This window comes from Dama dama, chromosome 24 (assembly GCF_033118175.1).
Source record: "Dama dama isolate Ldn47 chromosome 24, ASM3311817v1, whole genome shotgun sequence".
NCBI classification, from domain to species: Eukaryota; Metazoa; Chordata; class Mammalia; order Artiodactyla; family Cervidae; genus Dama; species Dama dama.
In genome coordinates, this window is record NC_083704.1 from 11,619,144 (window position 1) to 11,635,991 (window position 16,848).

The window sequence follows — 16,848 nt, forward strand, 5'->3', positions numbered from 1 at the left end:
ACGTACATTTGCAAGTTTGATTGTTCTTGTTCGGTCACTCAGTTGTGTCCAGTTCTTTGCCACTCCATGAACTGTAGTCCGCCAGGCTCCTCTGTCTGTAGGATTCTCCAGAATTCTCTCAAGAATTCTGCAGTGGGTTGCCATTCTCTTCTCCAGGGGATCTTCCCTACCCAGGGAGCAAACCTAAGTCTCCTACATTGTCAGGCGGATTCTTTACCATTGAGCCACCAGGGAAGCCCCACAATTTTGATAAATCTTGCCAAATGTCCTCCCCTAGTTTCAGGTCTCACCAAGAATAGGTGGTGTGTGGCTTTACCATCAATATGTCATGAAGTGTTTGACTTTTGCTATAACTAATCATTTACCTGCTTCTCCCCTTGGCCCCCTTCCCTCATTAGAATGTGAGCCCACCAAGCTTCCTCAGAAACTAACATGATACCTGGTACATGACAGATTCCCAAGGAACATTAGAAAGTGCTTGTTTCAGTACCACATGTACTAAAACTAGAACAACGTGGAGAAGACAGCTCAGCCCCTGGGCAAGGATGATACACAAATTCCTGAGGCATACCATAATTTTAGAAAGTAGATCTTAAGTGTTCTCAACACACCAAAAAGTAATAGGTAAGGTGATCATTTCTCAATATATATGTGCATTAAAGCAGCACACTGTACACATTAAACTTACATAATGTTATATGGCAATTGTATCTCAATAAAACTGGGGGGGTGGGCAGGAAGGAAAGTGAATCTCTCCCCAAAATAAATTAATATACATTAATAATGTACATAAATGGATGGATAAATCAATGAATTATGGGGTTCTTTAAATCAGAATTAGAAATGGTAACTCTCATTTTCTCCACTTTGTGAGTCTGGGTATGCTGCATTTCATTTTATTTAAGTGCCATTCATTGGTATAAATGTACCAATGGTATAAATGGTGTAATTTGAAACCAGGATGATCTGTCCTCCAAATTCAGACTCAGCCAGTGATGTTATACTATTTCCAAACATCACATTTCCCTCTGAGGACTGTGTATCATGATATTGGCATGTCAGAGCATAAGAATCTGTGGAAGAGATAGCAAATTTCCCCCATCCTTCCCTACTAATAGGACCCAATTCTGTTTGGGGTGACAACATGCTTGGGTAGAAAGGCAGTTTTAGCCCCCTCCATTAAGCAGTGAGATGCAAGCAGAAGTCTCTAGAAAGTATTTTCTGAGAAAGTTTTTAAAGGGGAATCATTCAGCTGGTGAATACCCTCTCCTGCCTGAGATACAGACATAATGGCTGGTGCCTTGGCAGCTACCTTGAGTGGTTATGAAGAAAAGGATCACATTATACTATTCAGAGTATCCCATTATAAGGATCACATTATACTATTTATATACCATAAGTAATAATGAAATCATGCCATTTGCAGCAACAGGGATGGATGTAGAGATGATCATACTAAGTGAGGTAAATCAGAAAGAGAAAGACAAAAATCATATAAGTTATAAGAAGAATCTTTAAAAATATATACAAATGAACTTAGTTACAAAACTAAAAGAGACTCACAGACATAGAAAATAAATTCACGGTCACCAAATGGGAAAGGCAAGGGAGGGATAAATTAGTTTGGGATTAAGCTATACACACTAATACACGTAAAATAGATAAACAACAAGAACCTACTGTATAGCACAGGGAACTATACTGAATGCCTTGTAATAAATTATAACGAAAAATAATCTGAAAAATAATATATATATACATACAACTGAATCACTTTGTTGTGCACGAGAAACCAACACAATGTTGTAAATCAACTATACTTCAATTTTTTAAGTTTAAATAATAAATAAGTAAAATGCAAAAAGAGGGGTCACACCATAAGAAGAGAGTGGATTTCTAGAAGCCTGAGTCTGTTCATGGAGCTACTACAACCATCCTTAATTGCCCACATTAGGACTTCTCTTTAGCTGAGAAAATAAAATCTTGAATAATGGTGTTAGCCACTACATTCTAGGTCCCTATTAGTCAAGATCAAAATGGATTCTTCTCTGACACAAGCCCCTCTAACACTCACTCCCCTACTAAACTTAGAGGACTCACTCTCTCCCAGTCTTCTTGCTCAAGAAGAATCAGAGCACCATGCTAGCTGATGTTACCCTGACCCATGCCCTGACACATGCCATAACAAAGACTCCTCATTCCTGCCTGCCAGCCTAGCATGGTCAGGTCTGTGGCTCCTGGTTCCATACCAGGACCAGGAATTTATTAGCCTGTAACTACCTGGACACTGACTCCAGGCTCCTGGCCTGTACTGACTTCTCATCTTCTTGTGGCCTCTCTAGACAAGTGAACCTGGGGTCAAGGGAGCCCAACAATTAGCACTCATCATTATTCATTTGCTCTTCTACAATTTTTTTTTTTTTTTTACCACAAAGCACATTTGTGAACTGTATGTCTTCTGACTGTCACAAATTTGACCAATGCACAGGGAAGGTATTGGTTTGTGTCCCCATTTTAAAGTTCAGGAAACTGGTTTCTGGAATGGTTAAATCATTTTTCTAAGGCACATAGCCAGGATGCAAACTCAGCATTTTAGTGCCAAGGTCCTCACTCTTTACAATATGCCAAAGGTCCCAATTCACTTCTTCAATTCTAATGTCACAACTCAGTTCAGGCAATCTCCTTGGAAGCAAATTAGTCTGGCCATCAGCTTCCTGTCTCTGTCTAGTATCTGATTATTCATCATCCCCAAAGGGCTGATCCGCTCACCTGAATCAAGAGAATATCTACATGGTGTAAAAAAATTGGTTAAATCAACACCATCTGTGTCCACTACAGTTACTCTCTATAATGGGCAATGATGACATGAACACACAATGATAATTCTGTAAACATCCAACAGATGAATCACCTCTCTGAGAACAATGGCAGTTTCTTCACGGTTGCTTTGAGCACAGTGGGGGACAGTGACAAGTGAGGCTGAGAAGATGCTGGCTCTCAAAGAAGAGAGGATACAAAGGCAGACTGGCACCTCCCAATTAGTCAGGGGAGGTTTCCTGGGGAAGACAGTGGGTCAGACGCTGTATCATTCAGGAAGGAAAGAAGTTCAGGAAGATAAGTGCCAGTTCAAGAGAGGCAGAAATGGAAGAATAATAATAAGAGTCAGCATGATCTTTTTGCATAGTACCAGACAGAATTCTTCAGTGTGGGAAATAGAAATTGGCTCTGGCTGATATAAGCACAAAGGGCATTTGCTGAAAAGATACTGGATCACTTGTGTTAATTGCCAAGAATTCGGGAAGAGCAGGCTCTGAAAATGAACAGGAGCAAAGAGATGCTGGGCATCCAGGACCACTCTAAATCCCACCACACTGTCTGGCAGTGGACATAAGTATTCATTAGCTGTTTCTGAAATAACGCTGTCTAATCAATAGAGACAAACACATGGTGAGAGATGACAAGTGTTTGTTGCTTGTGTGTCTGGGTCACTCAGAGGCTAGGAGGCAGCTTTGGAGGCTTGACTGGACCACTCATGAGACTCCAGCTTGGCGGCTATTAGCTGTTCTAGGCTGGCGTCACCTGGGGTGACCTGGCTCTGCCCACACGTCCAGACGAGGCACACCCCCATGGCAATGGCAAAGGAGCAGAGGAATTACAAAGGCCCAGGATGTCTCTTGAGGCTCAGAACTGGCAACACCATCACCTGATTGGCCAAAGCAGGTCACAGGACAAGCCTGCTCTAAGGATTAGGGGGACAGACTGTCTCTTTTCTTTGGGGGAGGCGGTAGGGGGAGAAGGGCAGAGAGCAGTGAATATAGTTGCTTTACAATGCTGTTAGTTTCTGCTATATAGCAAAGTGAATCAGCCATGTTTATATGTAAGTCGTCTTGAACCTCTGCCCAGACTACCCTGACAGAGAATGAGAGGCGTGTGGTTTGTCTCAGCCTAGATCAGCCCACCGACAGCTAGACAAGCCACAGACATATGAGCAAGCCCAGCCTAGATCTGCAGAACCATCTAGCCAACCCCCAGCAGAACCAAACACATGAGCAATAAACACTTATGGTTATATACCCCTGGGGCTTTGTGGTCATCTGTTACTAGAAATCCCTGGGACAACAAATAACTGGTATAGCCTGCCAGCAGGTTGCATATAAATATACTCATCTCATTCTTATCCTGCAAGGCAGATATGAGAATTTTTATTTGCATGGAGAGATGAGGTAGGCTGTCTAGGGTTGCTCAGGCTGGATTTGATAGTAGTTTTCTCCCCATGGAAGATACCCTCCAGATAACCTGACCCTGGAACATAATTAGAAAGAAGTGGGTTCATGACCCTAACTGGCACTTCCGGGGTAGAGCATTTCCTCACCTCATCTGGGCCCACAGTGACTCTGAAATGAGCCAGGAAGACTTGGGCAAAGACCGAGAAACTCTTCCAAGGCTAATCCCATCAGAGTGGACCCTGGAAACAATACAAGGTCATTCCCTGACCTGGAAAGTTCTTGAAATCAGGGAACCACCAACAAGGACCTGGAACACTTCATGGTTTCTCCTGGCAAGAGGCTTGGCTGTGACAGGATTAGGTCTGTCCCGTGTTCTTAAAGGGCTAAGGGTGCGCTATCCGTACAGATAATTCCATGGAACCTAAGCTAGTACCATAGATGCAGCGTGGCATGACAATTAGGATGCCTAGCATATAATAGGCCCTCACCAGACATCAGGCCCCTCCTTTGCCCTTGCACACAGATTTACAAAATCATATCGTGCCTGTGTGCTAAGTCACTTCAGTTGTGTCCAACTGTTTGCGACCCCACAGACTATAGCCTGCTAGGCTCCTCTATTCATGGGATTCTGCAGGCAAGAACACTGGAGTAGGTTGCCATGGCCTCCTCCAGGGGATCTTCCTGACCCAGGGGTAGAACCTGTGTCTCCTGCCTTGGAAGGCGGGCCCTTTACCACTCACGCCACCTGGGAAGCTGACTGAATCTTATCACCAAGTCTTTTTATTGCCGCAAATCACAGCTCTGGGGGCCTGACAAACTCAAAATTATGTGTTGGCTCCATATATATACTGTAGGCCTACTATGTGCTAGATGCCAAGAATACAGAGACCTAGAGCTGACCTGGAGCACATAGACTCTAGGGGGAAACAAAAGTTCTCACAATCAGACTTAATAACTAACCAAAGTTAATGTTTTTACCATCATGCCATGCACCACACTTGGGAAGATGCAATGAAAATGTCGGATTGTTATGTCAAAAGGAGATTTTATTCATTTAATCTCTATTAAAAAGTATCATGACTGATTTTCAATTTTTATAAGGAAAAAGGCACCATATTAATTTGCTGCATTGAGCGCCAGCCCCTCCCCGCAAAGCCAGCCCCTCCCCACAGCACCAGCCCCTCCCTGCAGCGCCAGCCCCTCCCCGCGGAGCGACGGAACTAGCTACCGGAATAAGAGTCCACCTCTGCCCGCCTGTGTCAGGGCGGAAATGAGGCTCTGAAGAGACCGGCAAACAGAAGCCAAATAAACAAAGGGAACCGCTTCAGAAGGGACTGGTGCAACAGATTAAAATCCCTGTAGAAAACACCGACTACACCGGAAGGGGCCTGTAGATATCGAGAAGTGTAAGCTGGAACGAGGAGCTATCTGAAACTGAGCCGAACCCACACTGACCGCAACAGCTCCAAAGAAACTCCTAGATATATTTTTACTTTTTTTTTAACTTTTTAAAAATTTTTTCTCTTTTATTTTCCTTTAAAATCCCCTATTACTCCCCCATTACTCCTTAACTTTCATTTTCATAGATTTTTATGATTTTTTTAATTAGGGAAAAAAATTTTTTTTTCTTTTTTTCTTTTTCCTTTATTTTTCTTTTTTCTTCTTTTTTTTCTTTCCTTTTTCTCTTCTCTTTTCTATTTTTCTTTTTCTCTTATTTCTTTTAAAGTCCTCTAGTACTCCTCTACTACTCCTTAATTGTCATTTTCAATACACTATAACCTTACAAAAAAAAAAAAGAAGAGAAGCCCTATTTTTAAACCGAAGATTATTCTCTCCCAATCTTGACTCTCTGTTTTCTACCTCAGAACACCTCTATTTCCTCCTTTCCCCTTCTCTTCCCAATCCAATTCTGTGAATCTTTGTAGGTGACTGGGCTACGGAGAACACTCTGGGAACAGACAGCTGCGTAGATCTGTCTCTCTCCTCTTGAGTCCCCCTTTTTCTCCTCCTGCTCATCTCTATCTCCCTCCTCCCTCTCCTCTTCTTCTTGTAACTCTGTGAGCCTCTCTGGGTGTCCCTAACGGGGGAGAATCTTTTTGCCATTAACCTAGAAGTTTTATTATCAGGGCTGTATAGTTGGAGAAGTCCTGAGACTACAGGAAGAATAAAACTGAAATCCAGAGGCAGGAGACTTAAGCTCCAAACCTGAGAACACCAGAAAACTCCTGACTACATGGAACTTTAAGTAATAAGTGACTGTCCAAAAGCCTCCATACCTACACTGAAACCAACCACCACCCAAGAGCCAATAAGTTTTAGAGCAAGACATACCACGCAAATTCTCCAGCAACTCAGGAACATAGCCCTGAATGTCAACATACAGGCTGCCCAAGGTCACACCTAACACATAGACCCATCTCAAAACTCATTACTGGGCACTCCATTGCTCTCCAAAGAGAAGAAATCAAGTTCCATGCACCAGAACACTGATGCAAGCTTCCCTAACCAGGAAACCTTGACAAGCCAATCGTCTAACCCCACCCACTGGGTAAATCCTCCACAATAAAAAGGAACCACAGACCTCCAGAATACAGAAAGCCCACTCCAGACACAGCAATCTAAACAAGATGAAAAGGCAAAGAAATACCCAACAGGTAAAGGAACATGAAAAATGCCCACCAAGTCAAACAAAAGAGGAGGAGATAGGGAATCTACCTGAAAAAGAATTTAGAATAATGATAATAAAAATGATCCAAAATCTTGAAAACAAAATGGAGTTACAGATAAATAGCCTGGAGACAAAGATTGAAAAGATACAAGAAATGTTTAATAAAGACCTAGAAGAAATAAAAAAGAGTCAATTAAAAATGAATAATGCAATGAATGAGATCAAAAACACTTTGGAGGGAACCAAGAGTAGAATAACGGAGACACAAGATAGGATAAGTGAGGTAGAAGATAAAATGGTGGAAATAAATGAAGCAGAGAGGAAAAAAGAAAAAAGGATCAAAAGAAATGAGGACAACCTCAGGGACCTCTGGGACAATGTGAAATGCCCCAACATTCGAATCATAGGAGTCCCAGAAGAAGAAGACAAAAAGAAAGGCCATGAGAAAATACTCAAGGAGATAATAGCTGAAAACTTCCCTAAAATGGGGAAGGAAATAGCCACCCAAGTCCAAGAAACCCAGAGAGTCCCAAACAGGATAAACCCAAGGCGAAACACCCCAAGACACATATTAATCAAATTAACAAAGATCAAACACAAAGAACAAATATTAAAAGCAGCAAGGGAGAAACAACAAATAACACACAAAGGGATTCCCATAAGGATAACAGCTGGTCTATCAATAGAAGTCCTCCAGGCCAGAAGGGAATGGCAGGACGTACTGAAAGTAATGAAAGAGAATAACCTACAACCTAGATTACTGCACCCAGCAAGGATCTCATTCAGAGATGAAGGAGAATTCAAAAGCTTTACAGACAAGCAAAAGCTGAGAGAATTCAGCACCACCAAACCAGCTCTTCAACAAATGCTAAAGGATCTTCTCTAGACAGGAATGCAGAAAGGTTGTATAAAAGTGAACCCAAAACAACAAAGTAAATGGCAATGGGACCACACCTATCAATAATTACCCTAAATGTAAATGGGTTGAATGCCCCAACCAAAAGACAAAGATTGGCTGAATGGATACAAAAACAAGACCCCTATATATGCTGTCTACAAGAGACCCACCTCAAAACAAGAGACACATACAGACTAAAAGTGAAGGGCTGGAAAAAAATATTTCACACAAACAGAGACCAAAAGAACACAGGAGTCACAATACTCCTATCAGATAAAATAGACTTTCAAATAAAGGATGTGAAAAGAGACAAAGAAGGACACTACATAATGATCAAAGGATCAATCCAAGAAGAAGATATAACAATCATAGATTCATATGCACCCAACATAGGAGCACCGCAATATGTACGGCAAACGCTAACGAGTATGAAAGAGGAAATTAATAGTAACACAATAATAGTGGGAGACTTTAATACCCCACTCACAACTATGGATAGATCAACTAAACAGAAAATTAACAAGGAAACACAAACCTTAAATGACACAATGGACCAGCTAGACCTAATTGATATCTATAGGACATTTCACCCCAAAACAATCAACTTCACCTTTTTCTCAAGTGCACACGGAACCTTCTCCAGAATAGATCACATCCTGGGCCATAAATCTGGTCTTGGAAAATTCAAAAAAATTGAAATCATTCCAGTCATCTCTTCTGACCACAGTGCAGTAAGATTAGATCTCAATTACAGGAAAAAAATTGTTAAAAATTCAAACATATGGAGGCTAAATAACACGCTTCTGAATAACCAACAAATCATAGAAGAAATCAAAAAGGAAATCAAAATATGTATAGAAATGAATGAAAATGAAAACACAACAACCCAAAACCTATGGGACACTGTAAAAGCAGTGCTAAGGGGAAGGTTCATAGCATTACAGGCTTACATGAAGAAACAAGAAAAAAACCAAATAAATAACCTAACTCTAACCCTAAAGCAATTAGAGAAGGAAGAAATGAAGAACCCCAGGGTTAGCAGAAGGAAAGAAATCTTAAAAATCAGGTCAGAAATAAATGCAAAAGAAACTAAAGAGACCATAGCAAAAATCAACAAAGCTAAAAGCTGGTTTTTTGAAAAACTAAACAAAATTGACAAACCATTAGCAAGACTCATTAAGAAACAAAGAGAGAAAAACCAAATTAACAAAATTAGAAATGAAAATGGAGAGATCACAACAGACAACACTGAAATACAAAGGATCATAAAAGACTACTACCAGCAGCTCTATGCCAATAAAATGGAAAACTTGGATGAAATGGACAAATTCTTAGAAAAGTATAACTTTCCAAAACTGAACCAGGAAGAAATAGAAGATCTTAACAGACCCATCACAGGCAAGGAAATCAAAACTGTAATCAAAAATCTTCCAGCAAACAAAAGCCCAGGACCAGATGGCTTCACAGCTGAATTCTACCAAAAATTTAGAGAAGAGCTAACACCTATCTTACTCAAACTCTTCCAGAAAATTGCAGATGAAGGTAAACTTCCAAACTCATTCTATGAGGCCACCATCACCCTAATTCCAAAATCAGACAAAGATGCCACAAAAAAAGAAAACTACAGGCCAATATCACTGATGAACATAGATGCAAAAATCCTTAACAAAATTCTAGCAAACAGAATCCAACAACATATTAAAAAATCATACACCATGACCAAGTGGGCTTTATCCCAGGAATGCAAGGATTCTTTAATATCCGCAAATCAATCAATGTAATACACCACATTAACAAATTGAAAGATAAAAACCATATGATTATCTCAATAGATGCAGAGAAAGCCTTTGACAAAATTCAACACTCATTTATGATTAAAACTCTCCAGAAAGCAGGAATAGAAGGAACATACCTCAACATAATAAAAGCTATATATGACAAACCCACAGCAAGCATCACCCTCAATGGTGAAAAATTGAAAGCATTTCCCCTGAAATCAGGAACAAGACAAGGGTGCCCACTCTCACCACTACTATTCAACATAGTGTTGGAAGTTCTGGCCACAGCAATCAGAGCAGAAAAAGAAGTAAAAGGAATCCAGATAGGAAAAGAAGAAGTGAAACTCTCACTGTTTGCAGATGACATGATCCTCTACATAGAAAACCCTAAAGACTCTACCAGAAAATTACTAGAGCTAATCAATGAATATAGTAAAGTTGCAGGATATAAAATTAACACACAGAAATCCTTGCATTCCTATATACTAACAATGAAAAAACAGAAAGAGAAATTAAGGAAACAATACCATTCACCATTGCAACAAAAAGAATAAAATACTTAGGAGTATATCTACCTAAAGAAACAAGAGACCTATACATAGAAAACTATAAAACACTGATGAAAGAAATCAAAGAGGACACAAACAGATGGAGAAACATACCGTGTTCATGGATTGGAAGAATCAATATTGTCAAAATGGCTATTCTACCCAAAGCAGTCTATAGATTCAATGCAATCCCTATCAAGCTACCAACGGTATTTTTCACAGAACTAGACCAAAGAATTTCACAATTTGTATGGAAATACAAAAAACCTCGAATGGCCAAAGTAATCTTGAGAAAGAAGAATGGAACTGGAGGAATCAACCTGCCTGACTTCAGACTCTACTACAAAGCCACAGTCATCAAGACAGTATGGTACTGGCACAAAGACAGAAATATAGATCAATGGAACAGAATAGAAAGCCCAGAGATAAATCCACGGACCTATGGACACCTTATCTTTGACAAAGGAGGCAAGGATATACAATGGAAAAAAGACAACCTCTTTAACAAGTGGTGCTGGGAAAACTGGTCAACCACTTGTAAAATAATGAAACTAGAACACTTTCTAACTCCATACACAAAAATAAACTCAAAATGTATTAAAGATCTAAATGCAAGACCAGAAACTATAAAACTCCTAGAGGAGAACATAGGCAAAACACTCTCCAACATAAATCACAGCAAGATCCTCTATGACCCACCTCCCAGAATATTGGAAATAAAAGCAAAACTAAACAAATGGGACCTAATGAAACTTAAAAGCTTTTGCACTACAAAGGAAACTATAAGCAAGGTGAAAAGACAGCCCTCAGATTGGGAGAAAATAATAGCAAATGAAGAAACAGACAAAGGATTAATCTCAAAAATATACAAGCAACTCCTGAAGCTCAATTCCAGAAAAATAAATGACCCAATCAAAAAATGGGCCAAAGGACTAAACAGACATTTCTCCAAAGAAGACATACAGATGGCTAACAAACACATGAAAAGATGCTCAACATCACTCATTATCAGAGAAATGCAAATCAAAACCACAATGAGGTACCATTACACGCCAGTCAGGATGGCTGCTATCCAAAAGTCTACAAGCAATAAATGCTGGAGAGGGGTGGAGAAAAGGGAACCCTCTTACACTGTTGGTGGGAATGCAAACTAGTACAACCGCTATGGAAAACAGTGTGGAGATTTCTTAAAAAACTGGAAATAGAACTGCCATATGACCCAGCAATCCCACTTCTGGGCATACACACTGAGGAAACCAGATCTGAAAGAGACCCGTGCACCCCAATGTTCATCGCAGCACTGTTTATAATAGCCAGGACATGGAAGCAACCTAGATGCCCATCAGCAGATGAATGGATAAGGAAGCTGTGGTACATATACACTATGGAATATTACTCAGCCATTAAAAAGAATTCATTTGAATCAGTCCTAATGAGATGGATGAAGCTGGAGCCCCTTATACAGAGTGAAGTAAGCCAGAAAGATAAAGAACATTACAGCATACTAACACATATATATGGAATTTAGAAAGATGGCAACGATAACCCTATATGCAAAACAGAAAAAGAGACACAGAAATACAGATCAGACTTTTGAACTCTGTGGGAGAAGATGAGGGTGGGATATTTCAAAAGAACAGCATATATACTATCTATGGTGAAACAGATCACCAGCCCAGGTGGGATGCATGAGACAAGTGCTCGGGCCTGGTGCACTGGGAAGACCCAGGGGAATCAGGTGGAGAGGGAGGTGGGAGAGGGGATCGGGATGGGGAATACATGTAAATCTATGGCTGATTCATATCAATGTATGACAAAACCCACTGAAATGTTGTGAAGTAATTAGCCTCCAACTAATAAAAAAAAAAAAAGAAAAAAAAATAATTTGCTGCATTGATGAATATATTATACATTTTAACACATAAAAGCTGAAATCTATATTAACTTTGATACACATCTCCTCTTGCCTAAGTCCACAGAACTATAAAAATCCTACTTAACAGCTGAAAATAAAAACTTCATAATAACATAAAAGCTAAATTTATGCTTTCATTTAAACTCTGTTATAAAGACATCACAAATTATTGTTTTAGTGCCTTTGAAAATAAATATCATTAAAAGGTAAAGGATCTTTTTCCAAGGCAACTCCTATCACAAAACCACATTCTGAGGGAAAATTGGCAGAAAGTTCAAGGAAAACACGAGAAGACCAAATTTAGAGAGTTTCTTTAATAACAAAGTGGAATTGCCAAGAGGACCTTAACTTTATTGCATACATGCACCAACCAGCCATCAACGGTAAGACCCAGTTGTATGATCCCTATTATCTCATTCCAGGGGTGATTTGGAAACCATTATGAGAGCTGTCCAACCTCATTTTTGCCCTCAAAGTCTTTTCTTGGAAGAGGGAGTCTGACCATCCAGGCCATGTGCTTTCAACCAAGGCCTTCTGTAGAGATTCAGGGATTAGCATCCAAGGGGCTAATTCTTCATCAAAATGACCAGCAGTCATGCAGCAGGAAGGGAGTAGCAGGGTTCGGAGCAAGTAAGACAGGAGATGCTGAGTCTGAATTAAGGGAAAGTTCTGAGGAAAAGGGATGGTAAGCACAGGGATAACCGAGCAGGTAATGCAGGCCTGAGTACAATTCCATCCATTGGCTGGGGATGCTCCCGCCAGCAGCAGGAAGAGCCACAGGGTCTGCCAAGTGGGAGCTGGGTGAGGAGGAGACCTACCGAGTATAGCCCATCACAGAGGCTCAGTAAGCATGCAATGAAAAGCCCGTTTGACTACAGCAGACCAACAGTTTGGCTGTAGTAATTCTGTCCATATGGTGAAATTCACAAAGTCAACATTACCCTTGAAAATCCAGCAAATGGCCCATGCATCTTTAAAAAAAAATATTTATTTATTTTTTGGACCACTCCTTCCTACATGTGGGATCTTAGTTCCCTGACCAAGAATGGAACCAGTGCCCCCTGCATTGCAAGTGCAGAGTCTTAACCACTGGACCGCCGGGGAAGTCCCTGTTACTTGCATCTTGACACCTAAATTTGTTGCAGCCATATCTATATGCTCCAGATCAGAAACCAACACACCAACACACTGTTACCTCTCCCTGAACTCATCACAAGCAGGTTTTTTCCCAGCAATGGGACCCATGACTGTAACTTCAAATAAGTGCCAGAGGAAGCATCTGGCTTGTGGTAAAGATCATGTTGTAAGAAACGACACACACCTTTAAACACCAAAAACACACTCAGTGTAGCAAGAGGTACATGTGATAAGAGGCGTGTGGCGACTCAGGCCAAATAGGAGAGAGCAGATTGACCTCTGTGAGAGGACACTCAGTCCAGGACAGAAGCTCACAGCGGTCCCACGGGAGCCTGAGAACACGCCCTGTCCCAGTGAGCTAAGGACTTGATGAGGGTCAAGCAGTCACTGTGTCCGGAAACGTACAACAGATCAAGGTCAACAAAAATAAAAACAAAACCAGGTCTCCCTCTGACAGAAAATCTGCAAAGCTGGCCAGCACTGGTGATTTGAAGGCACAGGATTTCAAACACGTCCTTGATTTTCTGGGAGAGTTCCAATTTAAATATTTTGACACCATGATAATCCTGACCTGAGCCTTGAAAGATAAGTAGGACTTAAACATTCTGCCAAGCAAGACAGCCAAACAAAAGACAGTATGAAGTGGGGAAGGGAGTAACAAAAAAGCTCTTTTTCCTTTTTTCTTCTTTTGTTCAAAATGTCAGAAGATACATGCTTTGTGAACATATCCAGCACAAAGCAGTCCCTGAACACACACTTATAAACACTCCTCAGCTCAATAATATGGCCTTAAAAATTCCATATTACATCGTCTTTCCTTGGGTTAAATGAACATGGTGGACACAGAGATATACCACTCAGCTGGCTCTCTAAGAAAGAACTCAAGGAGAGTGGGAAGGGACTTCCCTGGTGGTCCAGTGGTTAAGACTCTGTGCTTTCAATGCAGGAGGTGCAGGTTTAATCCCTGGCTGGGGAACTAAGATCTAATGTGTTGTGCAACCAAAAAAAAAAGGAGTATGAGCATCCAACAACCTCCACTTTCAAGTCAAGTTCATGCTCTTCTCAAGAGGTTTTCAGCCAATGACTGAGCAGAGCAGTGATACAGGATCAAACCATCTCCACCCAGCACTGGACCCTGTAAAGGGCCATCTTTCTCTGAGGCTCTCCCTGGAGCTGGCTGAGGCTCCATTCAATGTGCACCCTGGTCTGACAGCTCCCACTGTGCAGTCCTGCTCCATATTCTTTTGCCTCCCCGGGTGTGACTCCCCAGTAAGTGTTTTACCCTCCTGAATTCATCTCAGCAACCTGTGATCAGCAGTGTCCTCAGAGGTTCTCTACGAAAAGGCCAATACCATGGGACACAGTAAGCCGCGTCCAGCCGTGCACACCTTAAATGAGATGGGAGTGGAACCCTGCGCAAGTACACTTTAATGGAGGCAGAGAATGGATAGGACAAGCCTGGGATGTTTTCATGGTGTTATGTTGCCTTAGCGGCCAAGAAAGGATAGAACAGTTGACAAAGCTTGTAAGATGCTATCATTGCATTAATCTTCAGGGCAATCTCTTTAGGGGTCCTGAGTAACTCCCACATCTGCCAAACAAATACCACTTTGGAACAAGACTTTCTTTAGATCCCAAACTTTCCCCTAAACTGGTTGAAATTTGTAGATGCTAAATATAAAGATGAATATTGCATCTTGATAAATGTAATGCTTCACATTTAGGGACTAATTCTATTAATCCATTGACACTGTAGGGATGTGGCTGGATTTTAACTAGGCATTTTTAAAGGATGATCAGTGACTTAAGTGCACCTGGGAAGTTTGGGTCCTGAACACTCGGTCATCCTTGATAAGAGTGACACCTACATCCACTTGACCCCAGAGATAGCAAGGACCCGACAGTCGGCTCTTGGGGCAGCCAAGCAGTAGGACACACGGGGCTACCCCCGCACCTGCTGAGACCCATGGAGGAAAGGCTGCTCCCCCCTCTTAGCAAAGGCGGGACCCCAGTTGTGCAGGAGCCCCCGCCTGTGCACCTGTGAGCCCCACCCTGCAGCAGTGGAGCCAGCCCGTGGAGAACCTGGAACCTCGCATCCCCTTCTTGAGCCAGAGCCTTCCTTTTTCTTCCCCCATTGTGTTTCAGAACCCTAGAAGGCAGGCTTAATGCTTGCTTGTGTTTTCCAAGTGTCCTGAAAATCTGCATGAACATCCATTCATTTAGGGGCAAAAACCCACTTCTAGTTTCCATCTCATCCCTGAAATTGAGGAGTTAATCTCTAATCAGTGCAGTACAACAGCCACAGAGAAATGTTATCACTAAAAAGCATGGACATGCTTTTAGGTCCATTACATGCTTGCCTTGTAAGGTGGGGGATGGAAAAGGAAAGAAGGGCCAGTGTCCCCAGCAGAATTCGCCTGTCCGTGTCACCCATTAAATTTTCCCATGACCAAACCAGCTACTCAATATGTGTGTTTTCTTCCTTCATCTCTCCTTCCACCTCTCAGCTTCTGCTTACTCACAGTATCTCAATATTTTCCACTTCCTCTTCTTGCATGTCTTCTCAATTCCTACTCCTGTTTCTCTCCTTGTAAGTTTCTGCAGATACTTTCAAGGCCCCTTTGCCTGCCCCTAAGGCCACCACAGTTGTGGCAGAGTTTCCAGCAGGTTGAGCTGCCCTTTTGACTTCACCAGAGGTCCCAAGGGTACTTGCTCAGCTGCGGCAAGTACAACCCAGAAAAGTAAAGGAATTAACAATCTAGAAGTAAAAGCCCTCAACTGGCAGAGTCCTTATTTCGATGAGGAAGGGGGTATTACTTACTAGGATGGGCACTCCACAAATGAGTGAGTCAGCATCTTACTCGCCCATCCTCCAGGGGGACAAATCCACATGAGCCCACACAGTTTCTGAAAAGGTCCCCAATAGAGGTGAGCTCCAGTTGCCCAGAATAACCACTCACTCACTTCACAGTTTTTTCCTCCTACGGATCCCATTTTCCTATCATAGTCTCTATTTATGATTCCTGGAATCACCTCTGAAGTTAGTTCTCCAGAGAGAAAGAACCAATAGGATGGATGGATAGACGGATTGATAGGAAATTTATTATAGCATTGGTTCAGTCAGTTATGGAGGCCAAGAAATCCCACAGTTGGCCATCTACAAGCTGGTGAGTTAAAAAAGCCAGGGGTGTAATTCAATCAGATTACAAAGGCCTGAGAACCAGGGGTCTACAAGTGTAAGCCTCAGAGTCCAAAGGCCTGAGAACTAGGAGCTCTGATCTCAAAGGGAAGGAGAAAAGGGACATCCTAACTCAAGAGAGAGAGAAAATTTGGACTTCCCTGGTGGTCCAGGGGTTAAGAATCCACCTGTGAATGCAGGGGACACAGGTTTGAGCCCTGGTCCGGGAGAATCCCGCATGCCACGGAGCAACTAAACGTACACCCCAACTACGGAGCTCCTGTCCTGCAACCACTGGAGCCTGCGCTCCTAGACCCTGGGCTCTGCAACAAGAGGAGACCCCACAGCGAGAAGCCCAGGCACTGCAAAGGGGAGTAGTCCCCGCCTCTGCTCGCCACACTAGAGAAAGCCAACTTGCAGCAAATTAATTCAATTTAAAAGAAAGAGAATTTGCCCTTGTTTCTTCCATTCAGGCGGCTGGACAATTTCCACCCACACTA

The 16,848-nt window shown here is 41.9% G+C and overlaps 1 non-coding gene across 1 annotated transcript; it reads left to right on the forward strand.

Moving 5' to 3' along the window:
- The first annotated feature begins 474 nt into the window (after positions 1-474).
- On the forward strand, positions 475-580 carry LOC133046314 (U6 spliceosomal RNA). The gene has a single exon (XR_009690455.1). It is a non-coding gene; the product is annotated as a U6 spliceosomal RNA (small nuclear RNA).
- Positions 581-16,848: the final 16,268 nt, after the last annotated feature.